This window comes from Melopsittacus undulatus, unplaced genomic scaffold (genome assembly GCF_012275295.1).
Source record: "Melopsittacus undulatus isolate bMelUnd1 unplaced genomic scaffold, bMelUnd1.mat.Z mat_scaffold_273_arrow_ctg1, whole genome shotgun sequence".
NCBI classification, from domain to species: Eukaryota; Metazoa; Chordata; class Aves; order Psittaciformes; family Psittaculidae; genus Melopsittacus; species Melopsittacus undulatus.
Window position 1 is genome coordinate 26522 of NW_022994201.1, and position 17840 is coordinate 44361.

Below are 17840 nucleotides of genomic sequence, written 5' to 3' on the forward strand. Positions count from 1 at the left end.
GCGGCCCGGGATTGGACGGCGCTGACCCTCCGCCCCGCCCCCCCGGGTGGCTTCAGCTCTGCTTGGCTCACTTCGGGTTAGCATAGCCTGCGTTAGTTTACCACGGCTGTGTGGTTTGGCCTAGCCTGGGGAAGCATAGCATAGCCTCCATCCAGCGTGAGATTAAGATGAGTGAGATTAGACCTGGGTGAGATTGACTGGGGGGAGACTGACCCTAGTCAGATTTGTCCTGGGTCAGATTTGTCCCTGGTCAGATTACCCCAGGGGTCAGATTAGCTCGAGTCAGGTTAGTCCGGGTCAGATTAGTCCGGGTCAGATTAGCCCGGTCAGATTAGCCCAGGTCGGATTATCCCGGGTCAGATTAGCTTGGGTGACCCGGTTTGGATCATCCCGGGTCATTTAGCTCAGATAAGAGACAGGTGAGATTAGACGGGTGAGATTATCCTAGCCTCCTTAACTTAGTTTAGTCTGAGTTACCTTGAGTTAGTCTTGGTTAACCTGGATTAGCCTATCCTCAGTTAGCCTGGGTTAGATGAGCCTGGATTAGATGGGGTTAGCCTACCCTATCATAGGGCGGGGTATATGGGAGGACAATACTGGGGTTTTGGGGATATGGAGTCCCTACATGGGGGTCTGTGGGGGGATTTGGGGGTCTGGAGTCCCTGCATGGGGGTCTATGGGTGTATTTGGGGGTCTGGAGTCCCTACATGGGGGTCTGGGGGGATTTGGGGGTCTGAAGTCCCAGTATGGGGGTCTGTGGGGGGATTTGGGGGTCTGAAGTCCCAGTATGGGGGTCTGTGGGGGGATTTGGAGTCCCTGTATGGGGGTCTATGGAGGGATTTGGGGGTCTGGAGTCTCTCCGTGGTGTTCTGTAGGGGTGTGGAGACCCCTTATGGGGTGTATGGGGGAATACGGGGGGATATGGGGTTCTGGAGTCCCTAGATGACGTGTGGGGCAATAGGGGGGGGATACGGGGTTCTTAGCAGTCAGTGCAAAAATTCAAGTTAATATCATAATATCATGGTAAAAGCTGCAAGCTCTGAAGTGGTACAGGCTGGCAGGAAGCTCCCAGTGTATGGTTTGGTGTGAGCAGCACCGATGTATTAGGTTTGGCATAGTAGTACATGGGTTTTTTTTCTTGTTTTTAGTGGCCATCTATGCCATCTATGCATCTATGCTTAACTTGTTAACAATTTATGTTCATATGTACGAGGAGGAGGAACATAAAGATGATGTAAGGATAGACAGGTTTGTAAAACCAGCCATTTCTTCAAGGGACGGCTGCTGCAGCAATACCCTGCTTGCACGATGCCCTATATGAGTGTCTGTTTTGAGCGAGTTTTACACGTGACCTGCACCCTGATCATGCGTTCTTTTTAGGCTGCACACCCGCCTATCAGCCTCATCAGCGTTGATGCTGTGGACCCACATCAGTGGTTTCTTGAGCTTTGAGAAAAACCCAGTTCTTGTTCTTAGATAAATACAAGAACCCTTCTGTTTCAGAGCAGCGTGCAGCCATGTGCACACTGTGTGTGCCAGAACAGACCCTTTCAAGAGCTCCAGAAGACTTTTTTAGCCTCTTTCTTTCATCTGCAAGACCAAAAAGGAAAGAGAGGTTTCTGCAACTGGGAAGCAGGAGAAGAGAGCGGAGGTATGTCTGGTAATCGTAGCACATGCTTCTCTGACCTTGCCGAGAGAGGAAATCCATTTACTCTCTGCTTTCATCGATTGGTCTGTAATTTGCCTGTAGTTATCCTCCCCATTTCTACATTTTACAGAATCATGGAATGGTTCATGTTGGAAGGGACCTTAAAGCTCATCCAGCTCCAACCCCTGCCACAGGCAGGCAGGGACACCTCACACTAGAGCAGGTTGCTCCAAGCCCCTGTGTCCAACCTGGACTTGAACACTGCCAGGGATGGGGCAGCCACAGCTTCTCTGTGCACCCTGTGCCAGCGCCTCAGCACCCTCACGGGGAACAGCTTCTGCCTAAGAGCTCAGCTCAGTTTCCCCTCGGGCAGGTTCAAGCCATTCCCCTTGGCCTGTCCCTACAGGCCCTTGTCCCAAGCCCCTCTCCAGGTTTCCTGCAGCCCCTTTAGGCACTGGAGCTGCTCTCAGGTCTCCCCTTCAGGAGCCTTCTCTTGTCCAGGCTGCCCCAGCCCAGCTCTCTCAGCCTGGCTCCAGAGCATAGCTGCTCCAGCCCTCGCAGCAGCTCCATGGTTTCCTCTGGCTCGCTTGAGCAGCTCCACGTCCCTCTTGAGCTGGGGCTGAAGATGTGGATGCAGGACTTTGTTTCCTCTTACATTGGCATAATGCAGAGTGACACTTTAACAGCTGGACAGATGTAGATTCTCCTACCTGGGGCCAGTAAATGAGAGCAAAACCACATCCTCTGCTTGAACAAGGAAGAAATTATTTTGTTCACCTTGTTTACGTGCTTAATTCAAGAAGTTTTTTCCCTTCCAGTCAATTACATTCACGTAATTGAAAACATTGTCCCAGGAAATCTCAGCTTGGTTTGCTTTCCTGCTCGGAGACCATTGCGCTGCTTTTTGCTTAAACAGCAATTGCTTTGCTTGCAGGCTGTTTTGCAGCAGCTCTATGGCTATGGGGAATTACCAGTGTTTTTCTAATCATCCTGTTGGATGTTGTGACAATGCAGGTCCCCGGTTTCCTCTTGACATTTGGGTACTGCCAGCAGAGTTTGCAGCCCTTGGTGTTGTCTTTGTTGAATTAGGACCTGCACTGCTGAGGAGAAGGCAAGGCCTGGAGGGAGGGAGGGAGAACCAGGAACAGGTCAGCCCCAGTATTTTTCTGTAATGAGGGTGGTAAAGCACTGGCAGAGGTTGGCCAGAGAGGTGGTGGATGCCCCATCCCTGGGGACATTCAAGGCCAGGCTGGATGTGGTTCTGAGCACCCTGATGGAGTTGAAGATGTCCCTGCTCATGGCAGGGGAGGTTAGACCAGATGACCTTTAAAGGTTCCTTCCAACCAAAACCATCCTGTGCTCATATGATTAGAACCCCAGGGAATGCAGGCATTTCCCTACAGCTGCTGAGGGTCTCTTTAGAAGCCCAAGGCCACAGTTACCCTTCTTTCTTAGGGAAGGGCTTCCCGTCCTCACGCTCTTTGGTGTGTCTGGTGGCATTGTGCCCATGCCGAAGCTTGTCTTTGGCACCTTGAGCTAAAGTGCTTCACTGACATGAGGTTAAATTCATCTGGAGGAGCCTGTTTTAATGCAGCCAGGGAGGGGAAACTGGCTTATTATTTGCAGTACTGAGCTCTGTTCAGCAGGTGGGTCACGGTAAATGTTTGCTGCCACAAGTACCAGTACCAGTGCGAGTAACACCCAGCTCTGGGCAAATGCACCTTGATTTCAACCTATTTGAACTGGTCACTTACCAGCATAGCAAGTATCACATCCTGCAGGCAAAGCTGCTCAGGTGCAGCTGATGGATCCCTGAGCCCAGCAGGAGGCCTGAGGCTGCTTTTCCATTTACCTCTAAGAGCAATGACATTGGAACCACGGCAGGACGTAGAGCTTTCGTGTGCATAACCCCAAATGTATCTGCCTTTCCTAGCCTGCCAGGCAGGCAGCGTTAGTGCCGCTTTCTAGCTCACTAAAGGGTATTATCTGCTCAACATTTTCCAGTGACAAGACTTCACCTGTACCGTAGCTGATGGTGGGCTCACAGACCAGAACACACACAGCCTATTGCACAGATCGGCTTTCCTGGCAGCCCCGGGCAGCACTTGCAGGGACAGAGGTGTGTACTTAGCCCCTGATTCCAAGAAGATGCCGTAACATGGCTGTTTCTAACTCATTTATGCCCACTTCTAAACTGTTTTATTTGCTATTTCTAAATTCTTTCTGCCATTTCTAACCCGTGTTTGGTCACTTCTAACCCTTTTAAAGCCATTTCTTAAAATTTCCCTCTTTTTTTGGCCCTTTTCTCACTCTGTTTAAGCCACTTTTTTATTTCTCTAACCCATTTTTTCCCATTTGTCAGCAGCTTTAAGCCTTTTTTGACGATTTCTAACACAATTGTGGCCACTTCTAACTAGATTTAAACCCATTTTTAGCCATTTGCAACCCTTATATGTCCAATTCTAACCTGGTTTAAGCCATTTTGTCCATTTCTAAACTATTTTTTCTTCTAACCATTTTTTTTTGCCACTTCAAACACATTTTTGCCCATTTCTGAGCCTGGTTTAAGCCATTTTTCCCCATTTCTACCCTATTTTAAGCCATTTTAGTCTATTTCAAAACAATTCATGGCCATTTCTATCCCAGTTTTGCCCATTTCTTACCAGTTTTAAGCCGTTTTTGGCAATTTCTAACCCATCTTTCCCATTTCTAACCCCTTTAAAGCTTTTTTGGGGGCTATTTCTGACCTGTCTGTGGCTGTTTCTGTCCCATATTTATCCACATCTTCCGCATTGTAGGCCATTTTTGCCCACTTCTAACCCATTTTTACCCATTTCTTGATTGTTTTAATCCATTTTGGGCCACTTGTGTTCCACTTTGGACCATTTGTAAGGTGTTTTGAACCATTTTTTTCATTTTCTAACCCATGTTTGCCCATTTCTTATCTCATTTTAGGTATGGGACGCCTAAAAATAGTTACTGAAAGAGACTAAAAGACAAGGACAGCTGGAAAAAACATGAATGAAAAAGGAAATAAATAAAATGTGTAAAGAAAATAAAAAGCAAAAGAGAAGAATGTGATTATAAATCCCCACAAAGCAAACACAAAGCAATAAAAGTCTGAAAGAATCTCGAATAGAAGTTCCCTGAGCAACTTTGCCCCAGCCCCAATATTGCAAACTGTCCCCACTCAGCAGCTGGGGTCCCCGGAGGCTGTCAACGGGGAGGGGAGCCGCCGTTGCTCTCAGGCCGTTGCTTCTGCAGCGTGTGCTGCCACCTCGTGTCCAAGCGTCGGTACTGCAGGTGCTGGAGGTGGGGGGGGCACGGCGTAGCTCGGGGCACTGCTCGCTGCTGCCATCCTGTGTCCAAAGCTCGGTACTGCAGGTGCCGGAGATGCGGGAGGGGAAGCAAAGGGGTGGCTCAGAGCAAAGGGAGGTGCTGCCCTCCTGTGGCCAAAACTACGAACTGCACGCCAAGAGGCCGGAGCCGCCCGAAGGGAACCGAGCGCAGCCGAAGCCGCCTGAGGGGGACGGAGCCGCCCGGAGGGACCGGAGTAGCTTCCATGGGGTCCCAGGGGAGCCGACAGCTGCCATTGCCCCCCCCGTTTGCCTCCGCCGAGTCCCGTTACCCCCATGATTCGCCTCGGCTCGGTACGGTACGGTCCGGGCCCGGTTCGGCGGCACAACCCGCACCCCGACTGGCTGAGACGCCTGTCAGTCACTCTTACTCCCGCCCCGCTTCCGTTCGGCTTCTACACTGGCCCCCCCACTCCTCTGATTGGCTGCGGCGCTTGTCAGTCACGCCTAGTCCCGCCCGGCTCCGGCGGCGCCGGATCACTGCTCTGATTGGCTGCGGCGGTTGTCAATCACGCTTAGTCCCGCCCGGCGCCGACGGCGCCCCCCCACGCCTCTGATTGGCTGCGGCGGTTGTCAATCACGCTTAGTCCCGCCCGGCGCCGGCTCCACCCCCCACGCCTCTGATTGGCTGCGGCGGTTGTCAATCACGCTTAGTCCCGCCCGGCGCCGGCGGCGCCCCCCCACTCCTCTGATTGGCTGCGGCAGTTGTCAATCACGTTTAGTCCCGCCCGGCGCCGACGGCGCCCCCCCACGCCTCTGATTGGCTGCAGCGGTTGTCAATCACGCTTAGTCCCGCCCGGCGCCGACGGCGCCCCCCCACGCCTCTGATTGGCTGCGGCGGTTGTCAATCACGCTTAGTCCCGCCCGGCGCCGGCTCCGCCCCCCACTCCTCTGATTGGCTGATGCGCACGTGACCCGCTCCTAGCCACGCCCCTCTCCGGCTCCGCCCCCCTCTCCTCTGATTGGCTGATGCGCACGTGACCCGCTCCTAGCCACGCCCCTCTCCGGCTCCGCCCCCCCCCTCTGATTGGCTGATGAGCACGTCACCCGCTCGTAGCCACGCCCCTCGCCGGCTCCGCCCCCCCCCCTCTTCTGATTGGCTGATGAGCACGTCACCCGCTCCTAGCCACGCCCCTCTCCGACACCGCCCCCCCACTCCTCTGATTGGCTGAGGCGAAGCCGAACCCTCCCGAAGCGGCGGAACCGGCCGAAGAGAACCGAGCGGAGCCGAAGCCGCCTGAAGGGGACGGAGCCGCCCGAAGGGAGCCGAGCGCAGCCGAAGCCGCCTGAGGGGGACGGAGCCGCCCGAAGGGAACCGAGCGCAGCCGAAGCCGCCTGAGGGGGACGGAACCGCCCGGAGGGACCGGAGTGGCTGCCACGGGGTCCCAGGGGAGCCGACAGCTGCCATTGCCCCCCCCGTTTGCCTCCGCCGAGTCCCGTTACCCCCATGATTCGCCTCGGCTCGGTACGGTACGGTCCGGGCCCGGTTCGGCGGCACAACCCGCACCCCGACTGGCTGAGACGCCTGTCAGTCACTCTTACTCCCGCCCCGCTTCCGTTCGGCTTCTACACTGGCCCCCCCACTCCTCTGATTGGCTGCGGCGCTTGTCAGTCACGCCTAGTCCCGCCCGGCTCCGGCGGCGCGGGATCACTGCTCTGATTGGCTGCGGCGGTTGTCAATCACGCTTAGTCCCGCCCGGCGCCGGCTCCGCCCCCCACTCCTCTGATTGGCTGATGCGCACGTGACCCGCTCCTAGCCACGCCCCTCTCCGGCTCCGCCCCCCCTCTCCTCTGATTGGCTGATGCGCACGTGACCCGCTCCTAGCCACGCCCCTCGCCGGCTCCGCCCCCCCTCCTCTGATTGGCTGATGAGTACGTCACCCGCTCGTAGCCACGCCCCTCGCCGGCTCCGCCCCCCCACTCTTCTGATTGGCTGATGAGCACGTCACCCGCTCCTAGCCACGCCCCTCTCCGACACCGCCCCCCCACTCCTCTGATTGGCTGAGGCGAAGCCGAACCCTCCCGAAGCGGCGGAACCGGCCGAAGAGAACCGAGCGGAGCCGAAGCCGCCTGAGGGGGACGGAGCCGCCCGAAAGGAACCGAGCGGAGCCGAAGCCGCCTGAGGGGGACGGAGCCCCCCGGAGGGACCGGAGTGGCTTCCATGGGGTCCCAGGGGAGCCGACAGCTGCTATTGCCCACCCCGTTTGCCTCCGCCGAGTCCCGTTACCCCCATGATTCGCCTCGGTTCGGTACGGTACGGTCCGGGCCCGGTTCGGCGGCACAACCCGCACCCCGACTGGCTGAGACGCCTGTCAGTCACTCTTACTCCCGCCCCGCTTCCGTTCGGCTTCTACACTGGCCCCCCCACTCCTCTGATTGGCTGCGGCGCTTGTCAGTCACGCCTAGTCCCGCCCGGCTCCGGCGGCGCGGGATCACTGCTCTGATTGGCTGCGGCGGTTGTCAATCACGCTTAGTCCCGCCCGGCGCCGGCGGCGCCCCCCCACTCCTCTGATTGGCTGCGGCGGTTGTCAATCACGCTTAGTCCCGCCCGGCGCCGACGGCGCCCCCCCACGCCTCTGATTGGCTGCGGCGCTTGTCAATCACGCTTAGTCCCGCCCGGCGCCGACGGCGCCCCCCCACGCCTCTGATTGGCTGCGGCGGTTGTCAATCACGCTTAGTCCCGCCCGGCGCCCACGGCGCCCCCCCACGCCTCTGATTGGCTGCGGCGGTTGTCAATCACGCTTAGTCCCGCCCGGCGCCGGCTCCGCCCCCCACTCCTCTGATTGGCTGATGCGCACGTGACCCGCTCCTAGCCACGCCCCTCTCCGGCTCCGCCCCCCTCTCCTCTGATTGGCTGATGCGCACGTGACCCGCTCCTAGCCACGCCCCTCTCCGGCTCCGCCCCCCCTCTCCTCTGATTGGCTGATGCGCACGTGACCCGCTCCTAGCCACGCCCCTCGCCGGCTCCGCCCCCCCCTCCTCTGATTGGCTGATGAGTACGTCACCCGCTCGTAGCCACGCCCCTCGCCGGCTCCGCCCCCCCACTCTTCTGATTGGCTGATGAGCACGTCACCCGCTCCTAGCCACGCCCCTCTCCGACACCGCCCCCCCACTCCTCTGATTGGCTGAGGCGAAGCCGAACCCTCCCGAAGCGGCGGAACCGGCCGAAGAGAACCGAGCGGAGCCGAAGCCGCCTGAAGGGGACGGAGCCGCCCGAAGGGAACCGAGCGCAGCCGAAGCCGCCTGAGGGGGACGGAACCGCCCGGAGGGACCGGAGTGGCTGCCACGGGGTCCCAGGGGAGCCGACAGCTGCCATTGCCCCCCCCGTTTGCCTCCGCCGAGTCCCGTTACCCCCATGATTCGCCTCGGCTCGGTACGGTACGGTCCGGGCCCGGTTCGGCGGCACAAGCCGCACCCCGACTGGCTGAGACGCCTGTCAGTCACTCTTACTCCCGCCCCGCTTCCGTACGGCTTCTACACTGGCCCCCCCACTCCTCTGATTGGCTGCGGCGCTTGTCAGTCACGCCTAGTCCCGCCCGGCTCCGGCGGCGCGGGATCACTGCTCTGATTGGCTGCGGCGGTTGTCAATCACGCTTAGTCCCGCCCGGCGCCGGCGGCGCCCCCCCACTGCTCTGATTGGCTGCGGCGGTTGTCAATCACGCTTAGTCCCGCCCGGCGCCGACGGCGCCCCCCCACGCCTCTGATTGGCTGCGGCGGTTGTCAATCACGCTTAGTCCCGCCCGGCGCCGGCGGCGCCCCCCCACTCCTCTGATTGGCTGCGGCGGTTGTCAATCACGCTTAGTCCCGCCCGGCGCCCAGGGCGCCCCCCCACTCCTCTGATTGGCTGATGCGCACGTGACCCGCTCCTAGCCACGCCCCTCTCCGGCTCCGCCCCCCCTCTCCTCTGATTGGCTGATGCGCACGTGACCCGCTCCTAGCCACGCCCCTCGCCGGCTCCGCCCCCCCCTCCTCTGATTGGCTGATGAGTACGTCACCCGCTCGTAGCCACGCCCCTCGCCGGCTCCGCCCCCCCACTCTTCTGATTGGCTGATGAGCACGTCACCCGCTCCTAGCCACGCCCCTCTCCGACACCGCCCCCCCACTCCTCTGATTGGCTGAGGCGAAGCCGAACCCTCCCGAAGCGGCGGAACCGGCCGAAGAGAACCGAGCGGAGCCGAAGCCGCCTGAGGGGGACGGAGCCGCCCGAAGGGAACCGAGCGCAGCCGAAGCCGCCTGAGGGGGACGGAGCCGCCCGGAGGGACCGGAGTGGCTTCCATGGGGTCCCAGGGGAGCCGACAGCTGCCATTGCCCCCCCCGTTTGCCTCCGCCGAGTCCCGTTACCCCCATGATTCGCCTCGGTTCGGTACGGTACGGTCCGGGCCCGGTTCGGCGGCACAACCCGCACCCCGACTGGCTGAGACGCCTGTCAGTCACTCTTACTCCCGCCCCGCTTCCGTTCGGCTTCTACACTGGCCCCCCCACTCCTCTGATTGGCTGCGGCGCTTGTCAGTCACGCCTAGTCCCGCCCGGCTCCGGCGGCGCCGGATCACTGCTCTGATTGGCTGCGGCGGTTGTCAATCACGCTTAGTCCCGCCCGGCGCCGGCGGCGCCCCCCCACTCCTCTGATTGGCTGCGGCGGTTGTCAATCACGCTTAGTCCCGCCCGGCGCCGACGGCGCCCCCCCACGCCTCTGATTGGCTGCGGCGCTTGTCAATCACGCTTAGTCCCGCCCGGCGCCGACGGCGCCCCCCCACGCCTCTGATTGGCTGCGGCGGTTGTCAATCACGCTTAGTCCCGCCCGGCGCCCACGGCGCCCCCCCACGCCTCTGATTGGCTGCGGCGGTTGTCAATCACGCTTAGTCCCGCCCGGCGCCGGCTCCGCCCCCCACTCCTCTGATTGGCTGATGCGCACGTGACCCGCTCCTAGCCACGCCCCTCTCCGGCTCCGCCCCCCCTCTCCTCTGATTGGCTGATGCGCACGTGACCCGCTCCTAGCCACGCCCCTCTCCGGCTCCGCCCCCCCTCTCCTCTGATTGGCTGATGCGCACGTGACCCGCTCCTAGCCACGCCCCTCGCCGGCTCCGCCCCCCCCTCCTCGGATTGGCTGATGAGTACGTCACCCGCTCGTAGCCACGCCCCTCGCCGGCTCCGCCCCCCCACTCTTCTGATTGGCTGATGAGCACGTCACCCGCTCCTAGCCACGCCCCTCTCCGACACCGCCCCCCCACTCCTCTGATTGGCTGAGGCGAAGCCGAACCCTCCCGAAGCGGCGGAACCGGCCGAAGAGAACCGAGCGGAGCCGAAGCCGCCTGAGGGGGACGGAGCCGCCCGAAGGGAACCGAGCGCAGCCGAAGCCGCCTGAGGGGGACGGAGCCGCCCGGAGGGACCGGAGTGGCTTCCATGGGGTCCCAGGGGAGCCGACAGCTGCCATTGCCCCCCCCGTTTGCCTCCGCCGAGTCCCGTTACCCTCATGATTCGCCTCGGCTCGGTACGGTACGGTCCGGGCCCGGTTCGGCGGCACAACCCGCACCCCGACTGGCTGAGACGCCTGTCAGTCACTCTTAGTCCCGCCCCGCTTCCGTTCGGCTTCTACACTGGCCCCCCCACTCCTCTGATTGGCTGCGGCGCTTGTCAGTCACGCCTAGTCCCGCCCGGCTCCGGCGGCGCCGGATCACTGCTCTGATTGGCTGCGGCGGTTGTCAATCACGCTTAGTCCCGCCCGGCGCCGACGGCGCCCCCCCACGCCTCTGATTGGCTGCGGCGGTTGTCAATCACGCTTAGTCCCGCCCGGCGCCGGCGGCGCCCCCCCACTCCTGTGATTGGCTGCTGCGCACGTGACCCTTTCGTAGCCACGCCCCTCTCCGGCTCCGCCCCCCCTCCTCTGATTGGCTGATGCGCACGTCACCCGCTCGTAGCCACGCCCCTTCGGTCATCGCCCCCCCACTCCTCTGATTGGCTGAGGCTCCACCCGCGCAGTCGCTTTTCTTCACCGTGTGCAGTACCGAACTTTGGCCACATGATGGCAGCACCAGTCGTCTCTCGGCGCTGCACCTCCGCTTTCCCGACCCGGTTTGCCGCTGATTGCCGCCCGAAGGACACACGGTAGTACCGGACAGCGGCCCCCAGCCGCTTTCTCCCCCGTCGCCCCCCATTTCAATGCTGAATTTTCGACAGAGCGGCCCCCCCCTCCCGTCTTCACCGACACATGACGGCAGCAGCGAGCGGCTTCCGGAGCCGCTCCGCCCCCCCCACCTCCACCACCTGCAGTACCGCCGTTCGGACGCACGGTGGCAGCACACGCTCCCTTTTTCGGTGCCGCAGGGGAAACGGGCTCCGGAGCTGCTGCTCCGCGCCCGGCTTCAGTCCTCCGTGGAATGCTCCTCGGAGCGGTGCTTTTGGTTTTGCAAACGCCGCAGGCATCACCTGCACACACAGAGCTCCTGCCCTCGCTTGGCCACCTGAAATTCAGAGGGAGCTCTGCACACGGCCTCTCCGGTGCCCGATCTCTGGATCTCTCTCTAAGAGATGGGGCTGTTCTCTGGATAAAGCACGCCGGGGTTTGCTCTGTTGAAGAGCCCTTTTCTCCCTGGATCTCCTCCTGGGCTGCAGCCATCAGCCAAAACGGAAAGCACTGCTCATCCTACCTCTTTTACCCCAGGTGCTGCTTTGCCCCCAGATCATTGAGGGAGGAGTTGTGGCTGCTGCCTGGGGTATAAAGGCGCAGTGTTGCCGGGAGAGGCTCATTCAGCTCTCGGGCTTCAGCGGGTTGAGTTCTCTGTGCTGTGCTTTGTGTTTTGTAGCTTTGGAGTCTTGCGGCGTTTTGTGCTGTTGTGCTGGGATGTTTGCCGTAATGGAATCAGCTGAGTGCGGAGCATCAGGACCTCTCAAGGCTTCCCAGTGAGTGCATTAACAAGTGTCTCTGTACGGCTTTCTTTTCAGGGCTGTTATATTTATATTGTTATAATTTTATTATACTTGTCAGTCACAGCACACGGAGCGCGAGCGTCCAGCCCGGCTCCCACAGTTGGGGAGCCGCTACCGAAAGCTGGTGCTGGGCATCCCCTACACACGGAGGCACCCGGAGCGGTGCCACCAGTATGCCGAGCAAGCCTGGGTAGGGGATGGCCAGCGACAGCTTTTCCGGACAGATTTCAGCCGTCCATGCCTCAGTTTTCCTATCTATAAGCCAGGAACAACAGCAATTCTCCCCTGCTTCCCTGCGCTTCCCAGTTTGCCGGTTTTATTTATTCTCTTCTCTGTTCCTTTGAAAGGCAGCTCCCACCCGTAAGCACCAAAGAGTCCTCCTCAGCCTCGGGTCTGAGTCAGCTCCCCGGGCATGGGGCATTCTGTGCTGCAGGGAACAGAGCGTGCGGGCGACACGGGTCCTGCATGGACAGTAAGTAAAGGGCTCAAAGGAAAAGAGGGGGAAACAGAAAAGTCTAAAGCCATTTTTCAGGGTTCCAGCCCCTTCCCCAAATTGGTTGCTTCTTTTTGGCACTTCCCGCTGTTTCGAAGAGCTTTAATGATGCTGGGTTGTATGAGCCGATAGGCTCAGAGCCCCGCAGTCATGCTTTTGCTGGGCTGATGTTGTCAATTCTCCTTTGTTTTCCCTCAGCCTCGTTGCTGCTCTCGTCTGCGTGCGATCATCCAGGGTGAGACCAGGGGACATACTAGGAAGACTGCTTGGGATGCCTTCCGTCTTCTCCCTGCGTACCAGGAACTCTGTCATCTGACGGTGAGTAATACCAGTGTGCTTTTGTACACGGTATGCAGCCTGCCAAAGTGTTTTGCTTCCAAGTTACCATTGTGTATTACCCAAAAGCAACTGAGACATTTGGGGTTAGCTTTGTATATAGATACAGATGAGGCATCTGAAGCGTGTCTGTCTGTAAAAAATACCTACATTTAGATCAGACTCAAATCTCTCTGGAGAAGATGTTGTTCCTTATGGTCCTGCTGAAGTCTGTTTGGAAGAGATACCAAGCAATAGTGGCTCTGTCTAAATAACAAGTATTATTAGTTTGGGCCTGTTTTATTGGCTGGAAAGGCTTCTGAAGAAGCACACCAGCGTACTGGGAATATAATGGGAGGTGTAAAGGGCTTTGTTAACCTTTACTGGGACTTGAACGCTTGTGGTGGAAGGAAAATTTGGCAGGCATAGGTGTTAGTTTGTATAAGGGAAGCCTTAGGTTGGGTGGTGTCAGTGTCGGTTTGGGTCTTACAGGGGTCAGGTTGGATACTGCTGGTGGCCCTTTGGGAGCCATTGGTGTTAGGATGGATAGTACAGAGTGGGTGAGGTTGGAAGGGATTTCCTGCTGTTTACTCCAAGCCCTTGCTCAGCCTCTGGTGCCTTGTCCTCTCTGAACATCTCCAAGATCTCTACAAGTTCTTTGGGCAACGTGTTCTGGTGATTGGTTTGTTTGAGAGTAAACCTTTTCTCTTAATGTTTAAATGAACTTTCCTGCCCTGTGTTTCTTTTCCTGCCCATTGCCTCTGTCTGTGGTTTTGGTTGTGTTGTGACACGGGGAACAGCTCCATGGGGTGCTACAAAATGTCATCAGACAGCCTGGGTGACCTTTGAAGGTACCACCTTTTCCATTGGCAGTGAGATAAGAACCTGGTTTGGGTTTTTGCCTTCCCCTACATGTGTTTGCCTTCCCCCTGATGTGTTTGGAAAATAAAGCTAGGACTGCTGGCTTTTGTGTTGCAAGGAGGGGAACAGGTAGGCAGAGGTATTTGTAGAATATAATGCATCCCATTTTTATTTTATGTAGATGAGGTGCCAACCAGCAATTAATAATGTGGGAAGTTAACCAGATTTGAAGAAACATGAAAGAGGGTTTATGAGTGAATCAGAACTGAGCAGATGACCTGCTTTGATTGAGCTCTATGCACTTGCTGGAATGTTTTTCTTTTTTTGGGGTTTTTTTTTTTTGGTCAGTTGAGGGAGTCAGTGCTGACATGCTGTAGAGAAGTCAATTGGTGAATCTGGGTGAAACTGGCTCAGTTTAATTTGTATACACAGCCCCACAAACATAGGAATTTGTAATCCCTGTGATGGATTTGAAATGAAAATCTACTGCTGTGACATGTGAGGGTGAGCGGACATTGCAATTGCCAGACAGAACACCAGACTTTAACAGTAAAATTCGCTCATCTCATGCAGAAGTGGAGCAGCAGACTGGGTATTATGGTGCAGTTCAGGGCTCAAACTCAGAGAAGCTGTGCTTCAGCTCCTGTTTTCCTAGCATTTAACCATACGAAGAACCTATGGAGAAGCTTGGTTGCAACTTGTGGTCTGCTAGGGTAGTGAAGGAAGTAGGCTGTGAGGGAGATCAGGTCTTTTAAGTTTTAGGTTGCTACTTCTTTGGGCACTTGGAGGACTAGTTTCAGTCTGTTACTGTTCTCTGCTGGTAACAAGGAGTAGCTGATGACTAAGACAGTCAAGGTAACCAGATGGTCCATTGGGCCGTTCCACCTTTCACTTGTACGTGACAGGACTGAGTGGCACAAGCAAGCAACCTATCCTGTCCTGTAAACTCCATTACTATTTATTCCCTTTTTTTCTCAACTTAAACCACATAAAAGCAGCTACTTTTCTTTCCGGGCATAGAAACAATGTTCTCCCTGTAATGAGCTGCTCCATGGTGTGTTCCTACCCATGGATATCATTAAAATAATAAACTCCAGATCATTAATTTGCTGCACACTGCTTGCTGTGTTAATGGCTGCTGCCTTTCCTTCCCGTCATCCTTGATGATACTGAGGGCAGGTGGCTGTTTCTGGGAGGAGCAGTCTGGTTTCCCATGGAGAAGCTGAATTGTTTCATCTCACTCTCCATCACTGGCAATGGCAAACAAGGCTCTTAGATAAATGCATATTGGTGCTTTTTTTCCTTCCTGTTGGAAAAGGTGGTACAGGCTATGTTTGTGTGTGTGTGTTCCAGTATCCAGGGGCTGGTTCATAGCCTGTTGAGCTGTGCTAGATAGTAAAATATGTTACCTCTTCTGAGAACTGATAAATATGCTTAAAAGTCTTCTGTGGAGGTATATGGATAAACTTGAAGTATCTCAGATATATGGTGCTAGATATGTTTGCTAAGGGTTTATATACACTTTGAATTGAGATATGAGTAGTGATCATCAGGGAAGAAATCTTTTCATTAACTTGATTAGGCCACAGATCCTTATACCCTGTCTTGACAGTTCTTGGACAACAACAGTCTTGCCTTAAATGGCATAGATCAAGGTCAGTCAGTAGAATATGAGATGTCTTATAAGTATCCTTACTCTATCCCCCAGTATCATGAATATTTAAAGAACTAATAACTATTTTCAGTGTATACGCAGGTAAGCTTTATCCAAGTAGACAGGTGCTCATTGTGAAGTACAGTTTTAGTCCCTTCTTTGTAATTCTTCTGTATATAGGTTGTGGTAATGGAGAGACAGAAGTGTTTGGCACTGCTGCCAGATTGTAACCAGACCTTACCTCTGCCTTTTTCTTCTCCTTGTAGCTCCTCCAGATGGACCTCCTTTCCAGCTGAACTCAATCACCACTGCACTGATTTCAGGCCTTGTCCACCTAGGAGTCACAAACGTTTTCTTTTTCGTATGTTCCTTAACTCTTCTGTGCAGAAAGTGGCATGACAGTTCAGTCTTGAGTGGCATCTGAAATGCAGGTTTCAGCTGAAACCGGTGATTTACTTGCACTTTTTCTGTGGGGCTGTCTTTCTTGTCCATGAAATATGATTCCATTAAAAAATGTTGACACAATGTTCCAGCTGTATCCAGCTTCTATACCAGCTGTTCTGTATTTTTATTTTGCTAGATTATGTTGTGTAGGTAAAGCAGCAGTGGTATTGGTAACATTCAGAAATGCTCATAAGTTCATACACACGTAGTAAGATAAGGATCTCGTCTATTTTGTCATGGCATTTTTCACATGTTTGCTTCTCAGAAGGACTTTGTTTTATTCTATCTTGGTTAAAAATAAAAACAAACCAAAACTTGCGACACGCTTAGAATAAGTGATTTTGTGTATTGTTCATTTGGAAGTGTTTTTAGATGTATCTTCCATTGGATTGTGATGATAACATGTGAAGGACATAATTTGGTTGCATGTCTTTAAGTCATATAGTTTAAGGCAAACTGCACTTGGTCCCAGGGAATGATGCTGCAGTTCTTGAGGTGGAAAAATCTTTTTCCAGCAAAATCGTTGTGTAAGAAGCAGTGAAAACTTTAACTAATGTTTACCATCAAGTTAATTATGCACAGATGCACAAGTGTCCCAGGCCAAGTGGAATTCTGACCTTTGGCCATCAGAATTGATGAATGGCTTTTGTGGCAAATGAGGAGTGCCAGCAGAAGGGATTCAGGGCCTTGTGTGACTCCTTGGGAGAAGGCTTGGTTTGGAAAAGAGGTCAGATGTGGACTTTGGGTTTCGTTTACCCACATCTATAATGGGGTCAAGAGTAGTTCCACATAGTTCAGTGTGTGGTTCATACTCTGTCCCATGAGGTGGGTCTTCTGTGGCCTAAGTCCAGTTTATTTAAGAACGTTTCATGTGCAGAGCAGTTCACAGCCTGAATTGGTTTAATCTGCAACATCTGGAAATAACTTTACCGAAGTCCCCTGACAGTGAAGACTAAGCCATTACAGAAGGTAAGTCCTTGTAGCCACTGAGAGCTGGCTAAACTTGCCCCTTGAGGTGGTAGAAAAACTGACAGTCCAGAAGGCATTTAGGCACAGGGGTAGAACAAATAAATTCTGTTTAAGGGCCTCTCACTCGGGCACAATCATATGATAAACCATTTAAACAGTTTCCAGTGTATGGTGCTGCGTGGCAGCCTTGGAGCCCAGACAAAGCCACCCTGAGCGCTCTGCAGTTGCTGAAGTAGGTGTGCTCTCCAGCTTCTTTGGAATTCCTGCTTCGGCTTTATAAATCCCTTGGTGATCCTTCTGAGAAAATGCCAGTGTCAGAGCAAATTATTATTACTACTGACATGATAATAAAAGGTGAAATCAGATGTTGCTTGGAAAATTGAATTCCTGCTATAAAATGATGCTGTCAGGGCTGTGCATTGCACAGTACCTGCATTTGCTCATTTAAAGTAGTATGTCATCTACTCTACAGCTGCTTTTCAGCTCCTCCCCTCTCCTCCCAGTAATTGGCAAATGATGGGATGTGGTTACATGGCCATTTACAGTACTTATTAGCATTTCATTTATAACATTATCATCCAAACCAGATTTAATTGCTGTCTGGGTGTAAACATTTCTATCTTGCAAATGGCAACTCCATTCACTTCTCTGCCACTGAGGAATACGGTATATTCTCAGAAGAGAAAACACAAATTTGTCACGGATGGCTGCATCCACTGTACCTGAAGAAGAAAGAGCTTAAAAGACGCTGTGGCTCCTTGGGAGTATAGACAAGGATAACAGCATAAATTGCATTCAAATATTTGCAAATATGGTACAGTAATTTGGCATGGCTCCTTTGGTTTTTATCTCATAGGAGGGAAATGTTATAAATTTTCTGATTTAGTATCCTAAAGATCACAAAGTCTCGCTCTTAAAAGTGTTTGTGAGAGCATCCGCAGCCTTGCCACTGTACGATTGTTCCCAAAAGAGCATCTGTCTGTGCTTTGCCAAACCTGTGTTTAAATATAAGTGTTGATAGCTTGGCATTCATTTCTGTTGGAGAGATGCTAAGCAGTGGTCAGGGAATTTTTCCTTGGTGTTTAGTCCCAAACTTCATTATATTTCTCCCCCTGTACTTACCTGGACGTATTTTTAGCTATCCACATTTAAATCCCCTTCAAGGGATGTATGAAC

General features: G+C 54.9%; 2 long non-coding RNA genes across 5 annotated transcripts; both read left to right on the forward strand.

Annotated features, from left to right (window-relative positions):
* Positions 1-982: 982 nt before the first annotated feature.
* On the forward strand, positions 983-4665 carry LOC117438412 (uncharacterized). Its single transcript, XR_004550776.1, has 3 exons — positions 983-1651; positions 3653-3767; positions 4604-4665. It is a non-coding gene; the product is annotated as an uncharacterized lncRNA (long non-coding RNA).
* A 597-nt stretch (positions 4666-5262) lies between these two features.
* Positions 5263-16013, forward strand: LOC115946357 (uncharacterized). Of its 4 annotated transcripts, none has more exons than XR_004550775.1 (5): positions 5263-5298; positions 11805-11901; positions 12276-12400; positions 12620-12739; positions 15518-16013. It is a non-coding gene; the product is annotated as an uncharacterized lncRNA (long non-coding RNA). The 4 variants fall into 4 exon arrangements; XR_004080450.2 differs by lacking the exon at positions 5263-5298 and adding an exon at positions 10969-11106; XR_004080451.2 differs by lacking the exon at positions 5263-5298 and adding an exon at positions 11170-11662.
* Positions 16014-17840: the final 1827 nt, after the last annotated feature.